This window comes from Aristolochia californica, unplaced genomic scaffold (assembly GCF_029961685.1).
Source record: "Aristolochia californica isolate CCGP_79_NKW_82.1479 unplaced genomic scaffold, dmAriCali1.0.hap1 SCAF_15, whole genome shotgun sequence".
NCBI classification, from domain to species: domain Eukaryota; kingdom Viridiplantae; phylum Streptophyta; class Magnoliopsida; order Piperales; family Aristolochiaceae; genus Aristolochia; species Aristolochia californica.
This window is the reverse complement of record NW_027181826.1, coordinates 6,820,677-6,830,375: the sequence shown is the minus strand read 5'-3', so window position 1 is coordinate 6,830,375 and position 9,699 is coordinate 6,820,677.

Sequence of the window (9,699 nt, the reverse complement as noted above, 5' to 3'; positions counted from 1 at the left end):
TATTTGGTTTGGTTTACTTTGGGTTGGTTCAGTGTATTGTGGCGTGAACCACTTGACCTATGGGTCATCTTGTATTTTCGTCCTCAACCCTATTTAGGGTGATGTGAAGGAAAAGAGAGGCAAGTATTGAGAAAATTATATTTTACAGGTCTGATTCTCCCTCAGAGGTCAAGGTCGGATTCTCCCTTTGAGGTCCAAAGTTGAGCTTCCTCCAAAGCTCCTTCGTTCTAATTGAGTTCCACCATTACTCGTTCAAGAAACAAGAATTCTCTTCCAACGTCAAGATCATCCATGGAGGGAAGAGAGGAAAGAAGGGTGACTCGATCCATGTCAAAGGAAGAACCTAACATCTTGGTATCAGAGCTAGCACTGTGTCCCAACTTCGAATCCCGGCGCCCCCAAGGCAGATGCGGGCGGTCACGTGCCTGGACTGACCTAGCTCCGATTGCTTTGTTGTGGTAGCCTCCGCGGTCATTGGCTCGGGGAAGGGCGGGGTACTGTTAGGGTCCTGGGTTAAGTACCTATGTCTTTCGCTCCTAACAGGCCGGTCTTTTGGGTAGTATTGGCTAGGTGCTTAACATCAACCTTGACGCTAGAGGCTGAAATAACACGGCCCAAATAAGCAACCTCTGGGCTGCTGAAAAATCTTTTTGTGTGGTTGAGAAATAAGTGATGAGCACGCAATATGTGGAACACAGAATGCAAGTGCTGCAGGTGGCCTTCCCAGGTTGAGTTGTAGATCAAAATATCATCGAAGGAAACAAATACAAATTTTTGTAAAAGGGGCCGAAATTCCTCGTTCATGAGCACCTGAAAAGTGGAGGGGGCGTTGGAAAGCCCAAATGGCATGACCAGAAACTCGAAATGGCCATGAAGGGTATGGAAGGTGTTTTCTCCACATCTGTAGGGTGTATGCAGATCTGATGGTACCCGGAGCACAAATCCAGCTTGGTAAAGAAGTTGGTGCCATGTAGTTCATCCAAGAGCTCGTCCACCACTGGAATGGGGAATTTATCCTTGATGGTGTGGGCATTTAATTATCTTTAATCAACACAAAAATGCCAAGTATGGTCCTTTTTCTTCACTAAGAGTACTGTAGACGCAAAGGGAGACCTTCTGGATTGGATGAGGCCTTGCTTGAGCATTTGTTGGCATTGTCGTTCGATTTCATCTTTTTGTAAATGTGGGTAATTGTATGGCCTCACCACTACCGGCTTCCTTCCCATTTTCAGACGAATCCGATGGTCACAATTGCGGATAGGAGGGAGGGATTGAGGCTCCCTGAATAAATCCCAAAATTCTGCAATGAGAGAGTGTAAGTTACTGCGGTCGAAGTTAGTCACTTGAAGTTGCTGGAGTGTGCACAGTGAGGGTGCATGAGTCCCATGAAGGGTGATGTGGTGCTGATCCGAAGTGAAACTCATAGTTAATGAGATGAAATCCCACAATATTGGCCCCAACTGTTGGAGCCACTTAATTTCCAATACTAGATCAAACCCAGCGAATGGAATAACCAAGAAATCCGCTGCAAAGTGATGGCCCTCAATAACAAACTGCACTGCTGAACAGATGCCAACGCTGGTGAGCTTTTCCCCGTTAGCTACGGAGACCAATAGTCCAAAATTCTGCTGAATTGTCAATCCCAATTGATTTTCTGTTGTGTGACTTAGAAAATTGAGGGTGCTGCCCGAGTCAACTAAGGCAAGTAAAATGAAATGTTGAATGCCCATGCGGACTTGCATAGTGTTGTTGTTGTGTAAGCCAATCATTGCATGGATGGAAATGGCTGGTTCTTCCACCTCAAGGTCTTCCTCATCCTCTGGTTGGGGGGTCTCATCCGGATCTTCCACTTCTAACCAAAAGAGCCGCTTGCATAAGTGACCAGGCAAATATTTTTCATCATAGTTAAAACAAAGCCCTTGTGCCTTGCGCTGGTCCATTTCGGATTTGGAAAGGCGCTTAATGTATTGAGATGGGGGAGTGGACAGGGGAAGCTTTGAGCTCTGATTAGGATCTGGCCCTTGGCGCATAGGGGATTTGTGGCCGTAGGAAGTTCCAGTAGCTGATCAGCCTGGCCATGGTGGGTGACGCCCCATAGTGTCTTTCAGAATTCGTTGTTTGGCATCCAACGTGCGTGCCAAATTCATAGCATGGGCTAAAGAAGGGGGGTCATGCAATTCCACCTTGAGGCGAAGTGCCTCCCCTAGGCCAGTAGTGAACAAATGGACATATTGATTGGGACTGGCACGACCAAGGTGCTCCTAAAATTGTTTCTGGTAGGTCTCTATGAAACCCGTCTATTCAAAATTGACTAAATCACCCAGAGGATTGCTACGGGCAGGGCCCCCGAATCTTAACATACAAAAATTTCGAAAAAGGTCTCAATCATGCATCGGATATTCAGACTTAAATTGATGATACCACAGGTTGGCTTCATCGAGCATGTGGAATGCTGCGAATGGAACCCGGTCCTCTGGCTGGGTTTGTTGGTTCCAAAAAAATTGGTCACACCGGTGCAACCAAATCAAAGGGTCAGTGGACCCGTCATAAGGAGAAAAGTCCAACTTAGTGTACCTGGGCACTGTTGAATGGCCGTTGGCGTTAGGTCCCCCTGGAACATGGCGGGTCGGCGCAGAGGAGCCATTGGTGGTGGCGAGGAACGTGGCTGTTGGTGCTGGAAGCAGGAGGGGCAGAGGTCCTTGTTATAAACTCTTCCATTTGAAGAGTAAATTGCTGGAAGGAGTCCCGTAGCTCCATTAGTTCTGTGCGGACAGTGGCGACAGAGTGTTGTGTCTTCATTCTGAGTCCATCCATCTGATTTCTCACATCCGTAGAGGAAGAGGAAACGTCGACGGTGGTCCTGTGTGATACCATGATGTTAGGTTCCTTGTTATGCATGCAATAACATTATTATTTTAGTTATTTTCTTTAATTTACTTTATTTATTTCCGTTTTAGGCCATAGGGGTATTTTTAGAATATTTTATTTATAGGGGTATTTTTGTAATATTTTATCTTAAACCCTAACAGGGTGAACCCTATTTGAGGGGTATGAGTAATGAGAAAGGGAAACATTGAAGTATTAAGAATTAGGTTAAATCTAGCGTAAAGAGGCTTGAGATCACCTTCTTGATCTCGAGGTTAGAGTTTTCCTCAAAAACCCAAGTATTCTCTCATCCTCCATTGATCTTCGTCTTCCCCATGTCTTCCTATTATCCCTACAGTAATGCCTGGAAGACCCGTAACCCGTGGTAGATCCCAGATCCTCCCAAAGAATCCTTGTGTCAGATCCGGGGCCGTACCAACTGGTATCAGTGCAGGAACACAATGGGCTATTCATTTCCCCCAAAAGGATGGATTATTCTGGACGAGGTATAGGATTTAATGGAAAAGGTATGCAAAGATATGGGAGAAATACGTGCATCGTATGAATCTTCCATTGAAACTGCTGCAATTGAAGTTTCTACAATTAAGAGGGCTGCCACAGTCGACATTGGCTCTGACAGGTAGGAGAAGCAACCAATCAGAGACCTCTCTGTATCTCCGGCGGTGGCGACCTCCGAATTTTGGGATTCAGAAATTCCAAAAATGGAAGGGTATACAACACACCCTTCGTCGGACAATCCAGAATGGGGTTCGACATCAAATCCTTTGCCAAGGACACCGTACGTCTTTCCAAATAGAAGACACAGGGAAATCTAAGGCCGAACAGCAGGGAGGTAATAAAAATCTGAATAGGGGAAATTCCAAAATTTTCGACACTGGACGATTTGGGGGCGACCTCAATTTTGAAGACCCATCGGTGAAATTTCTGCCCTATTTGGGGCCGTGTGGATGGAAGACGACCATCGCCCGCCTTAATCAGTGGCCTGAGGGAAGGGTCAGCTGTCAACAAGGTTCCCACACTTACCGATGGCCTCTATGCTTGGGATCATCAGGAGGATACAACAGGGTTCCGATTTCTGAAGACCCGTCGGCGAAATCCGCCCTGTTCGAAGCCATGTGGACGGAAGATGACTGTCGCCCACCTTTGTCGATGCCCTGAGGGAAGAAGCAATTGTCGACAAGGTTTCCGCACTTACCGTCGGCCGCTATGTTCGGGATCGACAGGATTCCGATTTTCGAAGAACCGTCGGTGAAATTTCTGCCAAAGGAAGAAGATGGCGCCGATTCAAATTTTCCTAAGTTAGGAAAATTTAATCAGTGCATGAAGCTGAATCGCGTGCCGAACCGGGGTTCCTGAACCGAGTCAACCCAGGTTAACTCGGACCGACCCAAAAAAAATAAAAATAATGGGCGTCCAGAGGTGGGGTCATAGTCATCGCGAATGCTACTTCGGCACCGATGGAGACGTCGGCAAACAAACACTGCTTTAGAGCTTGAGGACAAGCTCGTCTTCCAAGGGGGTGTAATGTTATGCACGCAATAACATTATTTTTTTAGTTTTTTTCTTTAATTTACTTTATTTATTTCAATTTTAGGCCACAAGGGTATTTTTGGAATATTTTATTTATAGGGGTATTTTTGTAATATTTTATCTTAAACCTTAACAGGGTGAACCCTATTTAAGGGGTATGAGTAATGAGAAAGGGAAGCATTGAAGTATTAAGAATTAGGTTAAATCTCGCATAAAGAGGCTAGAGATCACCTTCTTGATCTCAAGGTTAGGGTTTTCCTAAAAAACCCACGTATTCTCTCATCCTCCATTGATCTTCGTCTTCCCCATGTCTGCCTATTATCCCTACAGTAATTCCTGGAAGACCCGTAACCCCCAAAGAATCCTTGTGTCAGATCTGGGACCTTAACAAAGTGACAATAGGCATAACCTTTTTAGCAGGAGTAAAGGCAGACACATCATATTCCGCTGCTCATCATAGAGCATAAAGTTGAAAATACCTGATCACTATGATCACACCATCCAAACCAGACCTCTGTGGATCTTCTTTCCTCAACACTACATCCTCTTCTGCTGAAACCAATTTTAGGTGGTGGTCGCTACTGTCAGACGCTAACCTTACAGTAAAATTTTGTTGTAGACAAGGTTCTAGATGCAACTCATCCCAATTACCATCACCCAATTCCTTTGCCTGAGACTGGCACTGAGATACATGATCGGTAGTAGCAAGGACACATGGAGGTTCTTCAGTATCGGATTCTGAGTCCATTTTACCATCTAAGTATATGTAGATCACAACACAATCACCAATCTGCGAAGTTGGGTGAGTCATTTTCCATTGCTGAACAATTACATCAACTAGCACCCTTAGAGCGGAGGAGTGTTACGGTCCCGGGTCATGGATCGCGTAACACGGCGTGAGATTTGTGAATCCAGCACTGGTACTGAGTTGCTGGATTCAGTAAGGAGGGTTAAAGATCCCTTCTTTGACTAATCTTCCACCTGTAATCAGTCTCCCTTGTTATGAACCCACTCTAGTGCTAAAGTTATAACTAGAATGAAAATAAGTCACGTGGAGAGATAATGGAAGAAGTACCTTTTCTTGCTCACGTAAATTAGAGTTTCAATCCTGATTTGGTTGTTGCTCATACTAGGATTGAAGTCCTAGCTTATGTGTAACCCTTGGCTCACCTTGGTAGATGTCGATGCTAGGTTTCAGTGATGCTTCCAAGCTAGGAAGGGATGCACCAGATCTTCACGTGGAAGAACCAAAAATCCTTCCTTTTTCCTCTCATCAAGAGGATTAGAACCCTTGCTGATTGTTGACGTTGAGAAGGAGGGAAGACCCTCTCTTTGGGCTCAGAAAAGGGGTAGGAAGCTCCTCTTCCTATTATGGATGATGAAGGATGAAGATGGGCGAATTTGGATGAAGATGAAGGGTGAAGGATAGGTAGGATTTTTGGAGTAAACCCTAAACTCGAGATCAAGAGGTGATCTCAGCCTGTTTACACTAGGTTATTCTAAAATCTCAAAGCTTACCTATTTCATTCATTCTTTCCTTTAAATAGATCACGTCAAGGAGTTTTTGGGTTAGGGTTACAGTAATTCCCCATAATGCCCCTACTTATAAAAGTAATATAAGAAATAAATCCTATTGAGGGAGTTGTTGTTGCCTCCTTCGTTGTGTGACTCAGTGTGCAATTGAGTCCACAAAATCTGCCTCCCCCTAGAGAAATAGCTTGTCCTCAAGATCAAAAGTTGGGTAGACTTGTTTGAGGGTGTCCACACGTACCCAATGTGCAGCGTCGCGGTCAGTGTCCATCCACTAAACGAGAATCTCCCAATGGTCATTGGTCAGTCGCGTGTGTAACACAGCAGTTGGGTTAAGAATAACCTCGCCATGATCAACCGGTGCTAGGAATTGAGTGGATATAGGCTGCACCCCAGAATGTGGGTTCAAAAGAGAGACATGAAACACATCATGCATTTTGGCCGTTTTCGGTAATTTGAGCTGATAGGCGACTGGTACCACTCGTTGAAGAATGGGAAATGGCCCAAAAAATCTGGGAGAGAGCTTATGACGTGGAGGTCCCACAAGAGATTGCTGATGGTAGGGTTGGAGCCATAGCCACACATACTCCCCAACCTCAAAAGAGACCTCATGGTGGCCTTTGTCGTAGACATCCTTCATTCGAGCTTGGGCGCATCATAGCCATTTTGTGATATTTTGTAGCAGCAGATCCCGGTCCATGAGTGCCTGATCAATTGCGTCCACGCAGGTAGACCCTGGGTTGTACGAGAGAAGGTGAGGTGGATCCCAGCCATATATAACCCGGAAAGGAGTAGATTGCAAGGAAGAGTGGAACAAAGTGTTGTAACAGTATTTGGCCCACGGAAGCCATTGAACCCATTGATGTGGACGATCACCCACCAAGCACCGTAGATACTTCTCGATAGTGGGGTTCACCACCTCTTTCTGCCCGTCTGTCTGTGGATGATGGGTGGAGGAGAACTTCAATTTAGTCCCTCCAAAAGGTGCTCGTGAAAACTGCTTCTCTGTCACTCACAATGGATTCTGGAATGCCATGTAAGCGGACTATCTGCTCCAGGAAAGTTTGAGCAACCCATGTTGCTGTATAAGGATGAGCTGGCGGTATAAAATGTCCGTACTTGGAGAATCTATCAACCACCATGAAAAGTATGGATTTTCCAGAGGATAGGGGTAGAACTTCCAAAAAATCCATCGAAATGTCGGCCCAAACTTGTGTAGGAAGGACTAGAGGCTGGAGAAGACCGACTGGACTCAAGTGATCGGCTTTGTTGAGCTGGCAGACCTGACAGTCACCCACATAAGTCGCAATAGAGGGTTTCATGGCTTGCCAGTAAAAATCAGCACGAATTCTGCGCAAGGTCTTCTGTATCCCCTCGTGTGTACTGTCATGGTAGGCTGAGAGAATAAGTGGAATCAATTTGGGCTCAGGTGGAAGGAAAAGTCATTGCTTTTAATAAATAAGTGAGTCCTGGATGGATCACTTCGAATTCATTGTCCCTCCCGAAATCTTATGATGCAGTTCCTGCAGTGCAGGGTGAGTGGCATGTGCATCTCTCACCAAGTCAAGGATGAGAAATCTCGGCTGGCTGATCGAATAGATCGACTGCTGATCCTCAAAACACCGTGATAAGGCGTCTGCCTCCTTATTTAATCTCCCCGCACGATATTCCACCGAGAAGTCAAACCCCAACAACTTACTGATCTAGTGTTGTTGTGGCGATGTCGTCAAACGTTGTTGTAGTAGGAATTTAAGGTTGTAGTGATCCGTGTGTATGAGAAAAGCCTGGCCCAAAAGATAAGGCCTCCAATGTTGGACCGCCTTGGCCAACCCAATCAATTCGCGCTCATAGGCTGCCAACTTTTGATGGCGGACTACCAACTGTCTATTAAAATATGCAATAGGATGACCCAACCGCTGTAAAATGGCCCCAATGCCCATGCCCGAAGCGTCGCACTCTACCTCGAACAATTCATCACAATTGGGAAGTTGTAATACTGGCACGGATGCGAGGGCAACTTTTAGTTCCGCAAAAGACTTGGTGCCTCCTAATTCCATATAAAGGAATTTTTCTTGACCAGACTGGTCTATGGGGCAACCACCGGCCCATAGTTCTGAATAAATTTGCGGTAGTGGCCCATAAGACCCAAAAAACCCCGTAATATAGAACAAGACTATGGCTTCGGCCACTCGTGAATAACTCGGATCTTCTCCGGATCCACCATAACTCCCTCATGTGAGATAATGTGTCCCAGATTGTTAAGTACCTAGCCAATACTACCCAAAAGACCAGCCTATTAGGAGCGGAAGGCATAGGTACTTAACCCCAGGACCATAACAGTACACCCTGCCCTCCCGAGCCGACGACCACGGCGGCCTTAACACAACAACGGGGACCGTGTCAGGTGCCCATACTCCCTTACGGAACCCTGTCAGGGGTGTACGGTCCACCTACACGCGCGGGGACTCGAAGTCGGGACGTAGCGCCTGCTCTGATACCAAATGTTAAGCACCTAGCCAATACTACCCTAAAGACCAGCCTGTTAGGAGCGGAAGACATAAGTACTTAACCCCACGACCATAACACAGATACCCCTCATGTGAAGCTGCAAAAGAATACTTGGAATGTTTCAAATAGAGCTGATGTGCTCGTAACAAGTCGAAAACAAGCCTCAATTGTGCCAAGTGTTCCTCAACCAACTTGCTATATATAAGAATATCATCGAAAAACACAAGAACAAGTTTTCGAAGATAGGGGCTAAATACCTCATTCATCAAAGCTTGAAAAGTGGAGGGTGCATTGGATAACCTGAACGGCATGACGACGAACTCACAGTGGCCATGGTGCGTGTGGAATGCCGTCTTCTCGATATTGGAGGGGTGCATCCAGACCTGATGGTATCCCAAACGGAGGTCAATTTTAGTGAATAATCGTGACCCATGTAACTCATCAAGGAGCTCATCCACTACTGGAATAGGAAACCTGTCTTTCACTGTCTACACGTTCAACTCCCGATAATCCAGGCAGAACCTCCATGTCCCATCATGTTTCTTAACAAGTAAGAAGGGTGAAGAGAACGGGGAGCGATTGGGACGAATAAGACCCTTTTTGGACATCTCTTGGCACTAACGCTCTATCTCATCCTTCTGAAGGTGTGGGTAACGGTACGATCGCACGACCACTACCTCAGATCCTGGTTTCAGATAGATCCTATGGTCACAGTGCCTCAGGAGAGGCAAACCCGAAGGCTCTTGGAAAAGGTCAGAGAACTTCTCAACCAGACCAACACTAGAACTATCATGTTGTTCCTGTGTCTGCAAAGTGTGCATGCGGTGGGCCTTGTCCACCTGACAGCCCTGTAAGAGCACCCGACTCCCTGCCAAATCAAAGTTCATGGTTAAAGCCGAAAAGTCCCACAGAATGGGCCCCAAAGTTTGTAACCATTTAATGCCTAATACCATATCAAATCCCGCCAGGGGAATAAAAAAAAATCAGTATTAAATGAAGTAGAGCCAATGGAAAACGTTATCGCCTTACTAATCCCATAGCTAGGGACCTTCTCGCCATTGGCCACTGAGACTGTGGTTGTCGGATGAGTGTGTATCTAGAGCTGGAGATGCTGTGCGGTTGTCAAACTCAAAAAATTGTGTGTACTCCTCGAGTAGACTAGTCCCACCAATTCTCGGTCGATGACATGAGCTCGGACTTGCATTGTGTTAGGAAATTTCTGCCCAGTAATAGCATGCAAGGATA